The sequence below is a fragment of the Mastacembelus armatus genome, chromosome 8 (assembly GCF_900324485.2).
Source record: "Mastacembelus armatus chromosome 8, fMasArm1.2, whole genome shotgun sequence".
Classification (NCBI taxonomy): Eukaryota; Metazoa; Chordata; class Actinopteri; order Synbranchiformes; family Mastacembelidae; genus Mastacembelus; species Mastacembelus armatus.
This window is the reverse complement of record NC_046640.1, coordinates 21,978,119-21,993,816: the sequence shown is the minus strand read 5'-3', so window position 1 is coordinate 21,993,816 and position 15,698 is coordinate 21,978,119. Positions and strand designations below refer to the sequence as shown.

Below are 15,698 nucleotides of genomic sequence, written 5' to 3'. Positions count from 1 at the left end.
TGGATGGGGGAAAAACATGTTTATATTACAAAGATACTGTTCGGGTCAATTTGACCCGTCAGTGACAGTTAAAAGGCTCAAAGGCTAAAAGGGGTCAGAAGTGTTATATACTATTTGTTTCTTTGCAACTGTGAGACATATTTCATCCCAGTCTCACACGCACACGCACACACACACACACACACACACACACACACACACACACACTTTCCCAATTCTCTTGACCTCATCTGTAAAGTGCGAGAATGCAGGTGTCGTTATGACGTTTGACGGGAACCTTTTCTGTGAGGGGTAAAGAACACCACTGCCCTAAATATTAATTGAAATGGTTAGTGATGGAGTTAATAATGAGATATAAACAATGTTTATTGGAATTTTTTGGTTTCTGACACTTTTGGATAATTAAACATGCCCCGGGTCAAATTGACCCAGGAACATTATTGCTGTTCCTGAGAAACGAACATAATAGGAGGGTTAACAGAGCTCCAATCCAGGGTAATGATATTTATTGCCTTTGTATACTTTAAATAGACAAATACACAAGCTGTTGATTTCAGTAGCTGCCCCCCCACCCCCAATGCCCAGGTGCACTATTGAGTGAAATTAGGAGGGTGGAGGGTGAAAACACAGTGGTCAATCCAGTGAGGAAGGAAGTGGGGTAGGTGAGGAATGGAGAAAAACAAAGAGTCTTTACTACAGTGTGTACTCATCATCCTTTGGTTTTTCAATATTTCATGGCCTTTTCTCCAGAGCCACCACCTAAACAACTTCTTCATTTGCTTTTTGCACTTCTGACTTTTCAGTTTGTCCATTTGCTTTTGTGTTGTGGGGTCTGAGTAAGTTTGAGCTCCAAAGTCTGAACACATGATGGTCCTACCATAACTATGCAGATGACACTAAGATTTACATATCACCCACAGCAGGTGAATATGGACCAGTGGATTCACTGTGTGGATGCAAAACATCTTTCTCCAATAAACAGTGACAAGACTGAAATAATCATCTTTGGGCCACAGAAACAAAGAGAAACTGTCAGCAGTCACCTCAAGTCTCTTTCTTTAGAAGCAGCAGGGTTAGTAACTTTATTTTATGTTATGTTTTAAGCCGATAACAGAAACTTTGTTAATCCCTGAAGGGGATTAAAAAATATATCTAAAAATATCTAATTTCATTCATTTTAATATTAATTCTCTGTGATGCCATTTAACACATTTCATTGGTTCATCGTTGAACCAATCACTGCAGTACTACTTAAAAATATTATTTATCAATATTTTGTTTCTTTCTTGTCTGTCTTTCTCTGATATGACTAATGAGAACACCTTCGGTGACGTGGTTCAGGACCTCTCCTCGCCTCGACCCATCAGCAGCAGATCATCTTGGACACAGTGCTGTCATCGATCAAATGAAGGCGGTGTGGCTTTATTGACGAGTGTGAACCTGGGGAAGGTGAGTCGTCATGTTCTCCTCCCACTGTGTCACATACTGACATGACAGGATTTAGTTCTGAGGCAGGTGAAGTGAAGAATAAGAGAGTGCTGATTTTTTTGGAAATGTTCCCTGTTCACTTTAAACCCACACGGGGGCGCAAAACATCAAAAACACGACTGTGGTGCGTTTCATTTCTTCAAAATATTCCAGCTGAAGAGGCTGCAGGTGCCAGCTTGCTGCTCTTTTGATTCATTTTTTATTTCAAAGACAAGTATCTTTATTCTGCTGCACTTATTTTAGAGCTAGTGTGTCTCCTGTCCCAGGAGTATGATAGTACTTCAAACTATATGCAAAATAAAAGTAGCTCCACATGTGCCAAAAGGTGTAAACCCATCAATCATTAGAATCCAATAATATCAGATCCATTCATGTGCAATGGGCCGTTCTGCACAATGAGTACTTTTACTTTGGATACTTCAAGTACATTTGGATGATGGTACATTTATACTTTTACTGCAGTAACATTTGGAGTGCTGGACATTTACTATTTCCACTGTTACTGCAGTAAAGGACCTGAGTGCTACTTCATCCACTGAACACAGTAACAAATTAGATTTTTCTTCCATCATTTCCTTTTTAACCTAATTTTTAATCGTGATGTGAGAAACTGGACTTTCCTTCATGTCTACAGTGAATGTTAAAAGGATTAAAATGCAGTTAGCAGATGACCATCGAGGTGTGTACTCATCATCCTTTGGTTTTTCAATATTTCAGATACTTGCATTGATGGATTTCAAAGATCTTTCCTAACAAAACAAATCCAAAACTGTATTTGGGCTGTATTCCCAGATGTATTACCACCATAGCCAAATTTGAATAAAGTCCGACAAACTATATGTCATATGAAAGCAGAAAGTCTCGTGATTCAAATGGTATAAAGCAATTTAGGATTGAATTATCACAACGATTTGTTTCTTCATGTTTAACAAGAGTACAAACGCTGAAAAACGCCACTTCTTACTTTTGTTTTATGGTGGAATTCTCCATTTTCCCACGACGATCGACAGACAGACGGTAGATCTACATTCAGCAGGCTTCTGTGAATCACATCAGGTCTAAACCAAACTGGTTCGTTACGTTTTACAGCGTAAGTCAGTACGAAAACCAATAGGAGTCACGACTCAGAGCAAAACCCAGTCAGGGGGCGAGAACAACTTCTAATGACAGTGAAATCAACCAGTCGCGTTGTTTGTCAACGATGATTGACATATGTTGTAGCCAATGAGGTGTCACACTGTATGGGGGGCAAAGGGGAGGGGGATTTAAATGAACCACGCTGCTACAGTGCCATCTCCATGACAACGCTGGGCACGCTGCGCGCGCAGCTGCGGGGGACGGGAGTCATATTTCATGTTTTACAGTGTGACGTCACTCTTAGGTTACGGTGCATTATGGGAAACTTGATTGACGTCTGTGACGATGATTCAGCACAATATGAAGCTACTATTGAGCTAACAGCTACTGTACATGCTAACGGCTACTGTACATGCTAACGGCTCCTGTACATGCTAACGGCTACTGTACATGCTAACGGCTACTGTACATGCTAACAGCTACTGTACATGCTAACGGCGCTAGCATCGGCTTGTGGTAGAATAAAGCTGTTCTGAGGAAGAATCAGAGGCTGAATTAGATCAGTGGACACTTCAACCTGTACTTTTATTGAAGGCAGCATGGTTGGTGGTTCTTTTTTTTGATAATATATACAGTGGGTACGGAAAGTATTCAGACCCCTTTAAATTTTTCACTCTTTATGTCATTGCAGCCATTTGCCAAAATCAAAAAAGTTCATTTTATTTCTCATTAATGTACACTCAGCACCCCATCTTGACAGAAAAAAACAGAAATGTAGAAATTTTTGCAAATTTATTAAAAAAGAAAAACTGAAATATCACATGGTCATAAGTATTCAGACCCTTTGCAGTGACATTCATATTTAACTCACATGCTGTCCATTTCTTCTGATCCTCCTTGAGATGGTTCTGCTCCTTCATTGGAGTCCAGCTGTGTTTAATTCAACTGATTGGACTTGATTAGGAAAGGCACACACCTGTATATATAAGACCTTACAGCTCACAGTGCATGTCAGAGCAAATGAGAATCATGAGGTCGAAGGAACTGCCCAAGGAGCTCAGAGACAGAATTGTGGCAAGGCACAGATCTGGCCAAGGTTACAAAAGAATTTCTGCAGCACTCAAGGTTCCTAGAGCACAGTGGCCTCCATAATCCTCAAATGGAAAAAGTTTGGGACGACCAGAACTCTTCCTAGACCTGGCCGTCCAGCCAAACTGAGCAATCGTGGGAGAAGAGCCTTGGTGAGAGAGGTAAAGAAGAACCCAAAGATCACTGTGGCTGAGCTCCAGAGATGCAGTAGGGAGATGGGAGAAAGTTCCACAAAGTCAACTATCACTGCAGCCCTCCACCAGTCGGGGCTTTATGGCAGAGTGGCCCGACGGAAGCCTCTCCTCAGTGCAAGACACATGAAAGCCCGCATAGAGTTTGCCAAAAAACACATGAAGGACTCCCAGACTATGAGAAATAAGATTCTCTGGTCTGATGAGACCAAGATTGAACTTTTTGGCGTTAATTCTAAGCGGTATGTGTGGAGAAAACCAGGCACTGCTCATCACCTGCCCAATACAATCCCTACAGTGAAACATGGTGGTGGGAGCATCATGTTGTGGGGGTGTTTTTCAGCTGCAGGGACAGGACGACTGGTTGCAATTGAAGGAAAGATGAATGCGGCCAAGTACAGAGATATCCTGGAAGAAAACCTCTTCCAGAGTGCTCAGGACCTCAGACTGGGCCGAAGGTTCACCTTTCAACAGGACAATGACCCTAAGCACACAGCTAAAATAACAAAGGAGTGGCTTCAGAACAACTCTGTGACCGTTCTTGATTGGCCCAGCCAGAGCCCTGACCTAAACCCAATTGAGCATCTCTGGAGAGACCTGAAAATGGCTGTCCACCAACGTTCACCATCCAACCTGACAGAACTGGAGAGGATCTGCAAGGAAGAATGGCAGAGGATCCCCAAATCCAGGTGTGAAAAACTTGTTGCATCATTCCCAAGAAGACTCATGGCTGTACTAGCTCAAAAGGGTGCTTCTACTCAATACTGAGCACAGGGTCTGAATACTTATGACCATGTGATATTTCAGTTTTTCTTTTTTAATAAATTTGCAAAAATTTCTACATTTCATTTTTTTTCTGTCAAGATGGGGTGCTGAGTGTACATTAATGAGAAATAAAATGAACTTTTTTGATTTTGGCAAATGGCTGCAATGACACAAAGAGTGAAAAATTTAAAGGGGTCTGAATACTTTCCGTACCCACTGTATATATAAAGCAGTGATTGTTACCCAAATAACACAGACAGGAGGAACCAGCAGCACTAGCTACAGCTGTATTGGCTGTTTGCATCTTTTTTTTTTTACAATAAATCCATTTTATCTAGCTTATCTTGTTCTGTTGATTTGTATTTAAAATATGGTGTTTTACAGTTCTAAACATCCATAAAGTTATCTGGTGACATTGTGCCAATGTCGGACTGTCCAAATGGTACAATAAGGTCCTCCTGGACATAGTCTTACAAAAAACAATGCAGGAAGTTGAATCTTAACTCCTTTGTGACCAGATTTGGACCTGTGTTGGTCCACAAGTGTGACATTCAATCCATTTTTTCACTAGATTCACCAGAACAACCTACATTTAGGACTTTCCAGTCAAAAACACACAAAAAAATTAGGCGAGGACTATTCAATAATGTTTATGAAGCTTGTGTCTGTGTAGGTTTAGTACAGGATGACCTAGCCACATTCTGACCTTTTCACAAAGGACATCATCTAGTTTAATTTGGGTATGCATGTTTCAGCCTTGTGCACCAAAAGCAGGAGGTAACTAACAGGTTTTAACTTATTTTTTCCTCATAGGTCCCAAAAGTGACGTGTGAGCAAAGAAATAAAGACACTTACAAACCTGCACCTGTTTTCTTATTTGATGGAAACATGAAGTCAATTAGGAAACTCTTTCTAAAAGTGAAAACTGTAAAATGCAATAGCTCAACAGACAATAGTGCAAGAAACTTAGTAATAAATCAGCCAGAGCCACAGTGATCTTTTCAAAGCACAATAACACATTCAGAGTTGCTCTTAACACAGCAGGGATTGTTTTGCAGTTTGACAATAGGTCAAATAGTTTGAACGACCCAAGTTTCAGGATATAAAAATGTCTTTAACATATTAGCTCATATACAGAAGTGCAGACTGGCTGTTAAAGCCTGGACTCTGGAGATGGTCTTCACTGATGAAGCAGAGGAAGGTAATGGTTGAAATCCACGTCCTCTTCTTACTGCAGGTTTATAACAACGTTGACACCATCACGATCACGTTTACGATCACGATCATGGTCATGATGACGCTGACCTCTCTCGAGCCGCCTCAAGAAGATCAGGCTGCAGACCAGGGTGGTAATCTATCAGACGGACAGGAGCAGGAGAAGTGAGGGGTGGAGGTTGGACAAAGAGCCATGACCTCCAGCATTAAACCAGCCACAGAATAAGTGTCAGAGAGGCAGCACACAGAGAGAAGCTGCTGTGAACCTGAAGAGCTTCATTGTCTAAATATAGAAAATAAAGCATTTACCAGTAGAACTCCAGCTGCAGTGACTGTCACAGTCACCATCAGTATTAGGACGTGGATTTCGTGAGAACAGTCCTGTAGGAAAGAAGAGTGACAGGAGAAACTGTGAACATCCGCTGTCCTGTAGTTCACATCTGCAGATCACAGCAGGTCACTTTGCAGGAAATGATTCATCTTTAAATAAAGTCACCCAACGCTCAGAGAAAAATGAGAGTCTATAAACCAACTTACAGACATGTTGCATTTCTTGGCAGTCGGACTGTTGCAGCAGTGAAACTGTGGAGCAGGAAGAGACGGTGATTTTAAAATAATGAGCAGACAAACCTTGTTTGACTTTTTACATTATACCACCATTAAATAGGCCAACAGAGTTTATTATTGAAGGAAGCAGCAGCTGATTCTGAGTCCAGAGACTGACAGCACCAATGAATGTGTGTGGATCCAGAACGTGGTTCATCTTATGGGTCTGTGCCATAGACCTCCACTGTCCAAAAACTATTAAAAACCCAGCAGGGAGCCACACCGCTGACCTGGCTCACATGGTTCTTCCTCACCAACAATGGGAGGCCCGTCTGTTTCCAAAAACCAGCTCCAGACCCTGAGAACGACCAAAACTGTTTACAGTCGACAAAGAGTCCACTGGTCTCTGGTTCTGCTGATCCACCAGCTTCTCTCTGCTCACAGCAACGTCTGGAGCTGTCTGGCTCACTGCTGTAGTTTTAATGGTTTTTGGACAACAATCTGACTGAAATGACAAAAACTCCTCAGTCCAGTGTTTGTGGAGGACTGTGAGTGTGAAACCAGCAGCTGGTCTGATTACACACTAATGTAGAACATTATAATAGAACTTAATGAGATTAAATCACAGCATTGTGGTTAGAAATGTATTTCATTCACAGATTTCTGATCTGTTTCCATCTGTTTTGCTGTTCCTCCTTTTCATTTCCTACTCACCTTGTCCCTGCCTAGATAAATCAGGATGATGAAAACCAAGTCAACCACAGCCATAATGAGGACAAGGACGGAGAACTGCAAGGACAGGAAGAGGTCAGTAAACCTTCAGGCTGTAAACCTGATAAACGTCAAAAATATCAAAACTAATATTTGTCTTTTCTAAATCAGCAGTTTTTTGTTTGTGTGTAAATGTCTTTGATGCATTATGTTTGTGTTGTAGTTCAGTTCACTGGTTTCTGTTCAGCGCTCAAATCTTGGTGCCTCGTAGCCGTTAAAGCCTCAGAGCTTTGCCACAGAAACCCTGGGTCATCAGGCTCCTCCTGCTGTTTGAAGCTCAGGGTTTATGACATGAGTTGGACAATCATGGACCTGTTTTCTAAATCAGTTGGGGTCTGTTGGGTGAAGTTCTCACCGTGAAACTGAGACTGAGACTTTTTTAGATGTTGTGGTTCAAATGCTGAAAACTTCCTGAAAGCCCATGCACAAGGGGCACTGAGAGACTGCAGACATGGACGAATGGTAACTTCATGCTGCTTTAACCCTGCAGGATATCTCTAAAATCTACAGGTGTGAAACCTCAGGAAGCCGCTCACTTAGTCATTTAAGGTGCACAAGCAAACAATGACTTGTATCAGATACACAGTAAAAACTACAGCTGGTGGAGCTTTGTTTGTTTGTTTGTTTGTTTATTATTTTATTCTTCATTTTTCTCAGTGAATGGGACAAACCTGAACATCAGCGGTTTATGTTTCCCCCTTTATGATGTTCAACACAGGACTCCTCAGGACGTTCCAGATGAATGTGAGAACTTTTTGTACTTTTTCTAATAACAGTTTGTCTTTTGTGTAACAAAGGCTGGTGGGAACTGTAGTCCCAGTTCATAAGGAAACTAGAAGTTAAAAAAAAAAAAGTCTTACCACTTTCAGGGCACATGTTTTCTCATTGTAGAGACCACATAGTCCTATAATCGCCGTGATCAGCAACAAGCCACCAAGAGGTATCAGAAGCTTCAAAACTGATACAAGACACATCAGTCACTGAATACATGTCCAAAATAAAAAAACACCCTCATGCTTTTTTTTTTGAGAAATTATGCAAATCTGTTTAGAATACAAACTCACCCAAGTGAATAACAAATGTCATTTGGTTTGCATCTTCAAATAAGTCTGCATCTTTTTTCATCAGCAACCCGCCGACCACCGCTAAAGATAACCCCATTATCTACAAGACACAAGTAAAAATATAATGTGGAAATGCAGTGAAGCAACTTTTCTAGATTTGTGGGTTCACACTTTCAGTTCTTCTAGTCCCATCTGTATTTTTCTGAACATGTTTGTTCAGGTTCTGGTATTTTTCTTTTATATATTTTATTGAATTGAAGAAAAAAATAACCCTTAAAATCTGAAACCCACTTTAAGGTTTACAAAAACTTTGATCTATTTTTAATTATAATAAAGGAGGATTTTAGTCGCTCTCCTCCCCACATATAGACCACCTCAGACCAGGTCTAATTCCAAAACCCATATTCTTGTCAAATCAGGTGATATTTTTAAGGTATGTATTTATCTATGTATATAAAAACAAAATAGATAAAGCAGAGTGTCATCAGCATATGGGTTTTTCTAGACTACCTCACAGCCTTTTTAAATGTTTAAGAAAAAAGAAAATATTGCAGTATTGCAGACTTACGATTAAGAGTATAATGCAAGTGGAGAAGGTTTTTTTGATGGTGCATCCACACAGTGCCATAATGACCAGCTGCTTGTCTGTAAGATGTTGACACAAACAACCCTTATAATATCTCCAAGGCTATACATATATTTAAGATACATCCTTGTACACAGATACTAAAACCTAGTTGAGGTAAATTCTTAACTATGCAGTTATGTTGGGGCCCTTTCTTGTAAACAGATTATGTCTTTGTTTGAAGATGCAGCAAAATGATGAAACGAAAAATAAGCACAAAGAAAATACCTGTTTGTAAAATCCTGACTATTACTTCTTTCTTCAAGCAGTTGAGTTGCAAGAAACCACCTGAAAGCAGCAAAAAGCTAAACTCTCACTGCTGGCACTTTTTCTTTTTAAGCCTTAACCATGCCCGCCTTCTTGTCCTTGCTCAGTCCTCCCATTGGCTGAGTGGAGATTGACACCTGTGGCGACCTATAGAGGAAGGCGATATGAAACTTAAAACCTTAAATGTTTTAAAATCATTTAAAAATAATTTAATGTGACATTTATATGAATTTGTAAACAAATGCATGATGAAACAGCAGCATTTGCAGTGTTTTGTGTTTATTCTGTCAGTCTGTTATTGGAGAGAGAAGCAAATACACAAATCACTTTGGAAGGATACAGCACAGTCTGCAGCAAGTGTCACCACCAGCTCACAGCAGATACATTAAGTGTGAAACCTAAAGCCTGGTGAGAACAAAAAAAGGGAAGGAAATTCATATATGTTCATCTGTTTGTAACACACACATACATACACATGAATCAGGTGCACACTTCAACAGGATGTACTGTGCTCCTGGAAAGTAAACAACACCTTCTTGATAAGTCTGTCCTCTGACCTCAGGGCCTGATACAGGAAACCAAATTCAATATGTTCTTTCTATCTCTGCATGATTTTATCACACCTTCAGCCATGTGTCAAGATGCCATAGGTGGCTGCATGATGAAAACGTCTATAATACTAAACATAATTCACAAAAAGTTTGGAAATTCCATAAATGGAAAGTAAAATTATACATTAAATTCAAAGCCAACGTCAGTGGTACAATAACTTTATATGGGAGTTTGTTGCCTTTGCTCAGAAAACAAAATGTTGCAGAAAGATCAAACACTAAACATTATTGTTGTTTGTTCTGTGTGGAAAACAAATAGTTGAGTATATGTCTGACTTTTTAAAATCAGAGATAGATAGATAGATAGATAGATAGATAGATAGATAGATAGATAGATAGAGCGATATTCACCCCCATTTAGGGAAATAGGGAAATTCGGATTGTCTTGCAGTTCTTATATTAACTTAAACATAGAATTTTCACTATAAAATATAATACACAGATAAAGTCACTAACATCAATAACTAACATCAATAGTCAATAACATATAACATATCATATCAACAGTTAATGTTAAACAGTCTAATGGCTGTGGGGACAAAGGATCTCCTCAACCTCTCAGTTCTGCAGCGCAGTGCGATGAGCCTCCCACTGCAGCTGCTCTGTTTAGTCGGTACATCATGGTGGGGGTGTTTAGTATTGCACAAACTTAGGGTCTCAAGAAGAAGAGGCGGCTCTGCCCTTTCCTGTATACTGCATCCACATTAGCAGACCATTCCAGTTTTTCTGCATCTTTACAATCAAATACCCAAAACAAACTAAATGAATCCAAAAATATTTGGTTTACAGGGTGAAAATAATTTTCTTTGAGCTTGTGCAATAAACAGGACTGAGGATAATAAAAAGTTTGTGTGTATGTGTGTGTGCAGCAGGAACAGCAGAGCTGCAAACTCCTTTATGCTGAAGTTCTTCTCTGTTCTCGTGTTCTGTTGGCAGCAGCACATACATTGAAGGCTTCAGTGAAGGATGCTTCTTGTGTCCTCGCTCCTCAGACTGTCTGACTAGGTGAGGGAACTGGGGTGTGGCCAAAGAGAAAGCAGGTTGGGGTGTGCTCATGGAAGGCTGTTTGAGCATAAACTCCATATCCTCGATATCAGATGGTCATTTCATACACTAGTTCAGTCTTTGTCACAACTAGTTGGGCAGGTGATTGCACTAGTTGAGCAAAACACATCACTAGTCACACTTTCTTAGCAATAGTGTCATTTCTGTCCAACTAGTTCCAGGAAAAGCCTTACTAGCAATGCCAGTCACTGCACTAGTAAGACCAAAGTCCCAACTAGTCAGATTTTTTGATGTACTAGTGGTCCTCAGGACAACACTAGTAAGGTAAAAGTCTTACTAGTTAACTTGTGTTCTGCAAAAACTGTGATAAGTTTACTAGTCAAACATGAGTTTGGATCACTAGTTAACTAGTGATTAGCATTAGTCTGCATTAGTGAACGATTGAGAACCTAAGTCGTCACTAGTTAAGTAGTAGGGGGCAAAATGCTGACTAGTTAACTAGTTGAGGCCTCTAGATCTTACTACTTAACTAGTGAGACTAAATAATGCATACCAGTTAACTAGTGAGATTAAAACCACACTAGTTGTGCTAGTGACTCTCTCTAAATGCTAATGAAGAGGAGTGACATCAATCCAACCTTCCTATTGGTTCTCCTGGAGTTCAACCTAACTCTACAAAGCCTGGGCTGCTCCTCTACCTCACTGCTGCTAAAAATATACTATATTAATTAATTATTAATTAGCGACAAAGTAAACAAATGCATGAAGTAGCCACAGTATTCAGCCAATATTCCTTTTAGGAACAATATGGAAAAGGGTCAAACAAAAAATACCAGTTTGTTACAGCTTTTCTCCCAATATCCCATCAACCATGCACTGACTAAACACTGGCTTCAGTCATGTAAGACAATAAAGATCATATGAGCATATTCAAATACACTGATGCACGATGGAGGGAAGGTGTTGAAAAAGTTGTTACAAGAGGAAGTCAGCTAATTTACAATGAAACCATGCTCTTCCTCTGTGCTCAGTTTATCTTTTATTTGTTTCCTTTAGATCTGATTAATCAGATTATTGGGTCTTACAGTTCATTTTCATCAGTTTAAAGCAGCACAACTTTCCAATACACAGTTTGAACCCTGTCCAATCAAAATCCTTGTCCTCCTTGCTTCATTTGTATGCTGTTGTCTGCTAGTGGTACTAGTACTACTAGTAGCACCAGTACTACTAGTGCTACTAGTACCACTAGTGTAAACTCCTATTAAAAGTATTGGGGGGGTAGTGCACTAGTGGCATACATACAACTAATACTACTAGTGCCACTAGTATCAGTGGTTTACACAAGCTGTTATAACAAAAAGACCAACATGTTCTACTAGTGCGGGTCATTTTGGTATTTACTAGTAAACTACTAAACATTTCAGTCTCACTAGTTAAATAGTAAGATCTAATAAACCTTGACTTGTTGACTTGTCAGCATTTATGCCTTGACTGTTCAATATGTAAGCTGTGACATCTATTCACCAGGTAACTAGTTGCAGTTCCTCAGTGAACTAGTTGCAGTTGCAGTTAACTAGTGTACAACATGTAGATGAAGTGGTCAGGATAATGACAAAATCCTTCATTCTGATTCTTGTTGGCATTTTTAATTTTGGATTGGAGAGCTAATACAAAGCCTGAAATGCCCACAAACCTACCCCCTCATTAGCATTTTGTGCTACTAGTTAACTAGTGAACATTTTGAAACTTACTAGGTAACTAGTGTCAAAATGCCTGTCACTAGTACAACTAGTGTGATTTCACTAGTTAACTAGTAAGCATTATTTAGTCTCTATAGTTAACTAGTAAGGTCTAGATGCCTTAACTAGTCAGAATTTTGCTCTCCCACTAGTTAACTAATGAGAATTTAGGCTCTCACTAGTTTACTAGTGCAGACTAATACTGGTTACTAGTTAACTAGTAAACTTATGTTTGACTAGTAAACTTATCACAGTTTTTGCAGCACACGCTTTCCCTGGAACTAGTTGATGACACTAGTTGCTAAGAAATTGTGATTGTAAGGGTTTTTGTTCGACTAGTGCAAACACCTGCCCGACTAGTTGTGCCAAAGACTGAACTAGTCTATGAAATGACCATCTGATATCGAGGACATGGAGTTTATGCTCAAACAGCTTTCCATTACAGAGCTGCAAAAACTAACAACAGTTTTCACCAGTAGTGTCTCTGTGGCTGCAATAGGAGACTAACAGTCTGTTTGTTCATGTCATCATGTCATGTCACCTCCTCCTCAACAGCATCATTAGCTAAGGTCCAAACCGCTGCCATGTCTCTGTATGACAAAGGCTGTTACCATAATTGGACCGATCTGGTGTTGACTGCAATGAAGCTAAAGGAAGCTTTGCTGTTTTATTTCCTTTTATAGGCAAGACAAGTTTATTTATATAGAACAATTCATACACAGAGTAATTCAAAGTGCTTTACGGAAATAAAAGACAAGTTGAAAGTACATACAGAAAAATCAAAACAGGAAACAACAACTAGTAAGCAATGAAACTGAAATAAGATTAAAGGAGAATGAGTGCAGATAAAACACTGTCAGGTGTCATATGCTGAGCTGAAAGGAAACTTTTTAGTTTGGACTTAAACACTGTCAGAGATGAGGCCTGTCTAACATCATCAGGAGACTATTCCAGGTTTTAGCTGCATAAAACTGAAAGTTAGTCCTGACTCTGGGCACAAGCTGAAGGCCTGACTCTGATGTTCTCAGAGTCCGAGATGGTTCATATGGCACCAACATGTCAGAGACATGAAGAGACTTATACACAAGCAGTGCTGTTTTAAAGTCTATTCTCTGAGAGACAGGAAGCCAGTGCAGAGATCTGAGAACAGGAGTAATGTGGTTGTACTTCCTGGTTCTAGTCAGGACCTGAGCAGCAGTGTTCTGGATGTACTGCAGCTGCCTTACAGCTCATTTTGAGAGCCCTGTGAACAGGCTGTTACAGTAATCTAACCTGCTGGAGATAAATGCATGGATGAGTCTCTCCAAGTCTGGTTTAGACATGATCCCTTTGATTCTGACAGTGTTTTTGAGATGATAAAATGCTGATGATGTTATTGATTTAATGTTGCTGTTAAAATTCAAGTCTGAGTTCCCCAGATTCCTAATCTGATTTTTAGGTTTTAGAAAAAGAGACTTGAGGTGACTGCTGACACTTTGTCTTTGTTTCTGTGGCTCAGAGATGATTATTTCAGTCTTATATATATATATCATGATGAATTAATTGTCTTATCGTAACATCCTGTACTGTATTTCATCTTCTCTGGTAAGGTCTGGAGAAGAAGGGCCCTCAACCTTGTATACATGGGTTCTGCCAGTAGGTGGTGCAACATGCCCCTTCTCTAGAACATGATGTGAGTTAGAGGCCTGAGGGTTTTGGAGAAGGAAACTGCCTCTGTGGGGAGGAAAAGGAAACAAGAGGGCGAATAGGAATTTCAGCTGAAGGATTTAAGGACTGAACACGTATGTCATGTGGGGGGCTCTCTTGAGGTGCTGCCATAGCACGATATGGTAGCGAGTCTTGTAAGGAAACAATTGGCTTGGCTAGACCAGAAGAGGGAACAGCAACATCAAGGACTGACAAGTTAGAAGCAACAGCAGCAGGATGGCGACTGACCTCTGGTAGTCAGGAACTTAATTGCAAGTGTGGTGACTTAAAATCTTCTACATAGGCAGGTGGTGGAGGACTACAATCAGATCGGTGAAGAGTGTTTCCATCTGGATCCATGGCAATAGTTGAGGCTCCGGCTTGAAGGACCATGTTAAATAGAAAGTTCAGGAAAGGTTTCTATCACCATGAGCGTCGGGTCAGGATGGAGGATGAATGGGGGAAAAACATACTTAACAGAGCTCCAATCCAGGGTGATGATATTTATTTCCTTTGTATACTTTAAAAAGACAAATACACAAGCTGTTGATTTCAGTAGCTGCCCCCCCCCCCCCTTCTAAATGCCCAGGTGCACTCAATCAAGTGAAATTAGGAGGGTGGAGGGTGAAAACACAGTGGTCAATCCAGTGAGGAAGGAAGTGAGAAAGGCAGAGAGTCTTTACTATAGTGTGTACTCATCATCCTTTGGTTTTTCAATATTTCATGGCCTTTTCTCCAGAGTCTCCACCTAAACAACTTCTTCATTTGCTTTTTGCACTTCTGACTTTTCAGTTTGTCCATTTGCTTTTGTGTTGTGGGGTCTGAGTAAGTTTGAGCTCCAAAGTCTGAACAGATGATGGTTTTGTGTCTGTGCTTCTGTTTCTTCCTTGACGAATGTTGAGTTGTAACAGTCCTGTCACTGGCTGCTGTTTAGCTGTGGCAGCCAGGGGGAATCACAGCTGCTTCCTTCTCCACACTCTGACCACCTCCACATCTGGAGGATCAGAGTCTCCAGCTTCCAGGCCCTGCCCTCAGAGAGTCCCTCTGACAGGGCTGGAGGAGGATCAGCTCACCTGGTGGACCCAGAGGTACTTCCCACATCTCAAACACCCAATAAACAGAGACTGGACTCAGTTTGAAGTGACAGATGCTGCTCAGCTGCCATGTTCAGGCCTAGGATTACTGTATTTATATAATAGATGCTTTGAGTTTCTCACTTTGTTTCTGTCTCCTCAGATCTTCTTTTTCTGCTGGACTGAAGTGTGCTCTGCTGCAGATGGTGACTGCACTGTGGGCTGCGTCCACGGTGAGTCAACACGGTAGAGATGTAAAAAACAAAGTTCACCCAGAGGCCTTACAGAGGTCCTTACATGGTCTTTAGAAATAGCTTCTTATCATTTAAAGGGACCTCTGCACAGATGGATTCCTTTCAGTGCACTAAATATGTTGTAGTTATATAACTTTTCTTTCCATTATCCAGTTAAGTCATTATACTGGATTTCACTTGCATTGATGGATTTCAAAGATCTTTCCTAACAAAACAAAACCAAAACTGTATT

The 15,698-nt window shown here is 40.3% G+C and overlaps 2 long non-coding RNA genes across 3 annotated transcripts in view; one reads left to right on the top strand and one right to left on the bottom strand.

Annotated features, from left to right (window-relative positions):
- The first annotated feature begins 1,208 nt into the window (after positions 1-1,208).
- The window catches only part of LOC113140663 (uncharacterized), a 22,045-nt gene continuing 7,555 nt past the window's right edge, over positions 1,209-15,698 (top strand). For both annotated transcript variants that reach the window (XR_003296672.1, XR_003296673.1), the window contains exons 1-5: positions 1,209-1,449; positions 7,101-7,178; positions 7,800-7,886; positions 15,074-15,227; positions 15,376-15,445. This is a non-coding gene — a long non-coding RNA (uncharacterized LOC113140663). The remainder of the gene's footprint in view (positions 1,450-7,100; positions 7,179-7,799; positions 7,887-15,073; positions 15,228-15,375; positions 15,446-15,698) is intronic.
- Positions 8,266-15,698, bottom strand: part of LOC113140664 (uncharacterized) — an 11,926-nt gene continuing 4,493 nt past the window's right edge. Inside the window, exon 3 of the long non-coding RNA XR_003296674.1 lies at positions 8,266-8,306. This is a non-coding gene — a long non-coding RNA (uncharacterized LOC113140664). The remainder of the gene's footprint in view (positions 8,307-15,698) is intronic.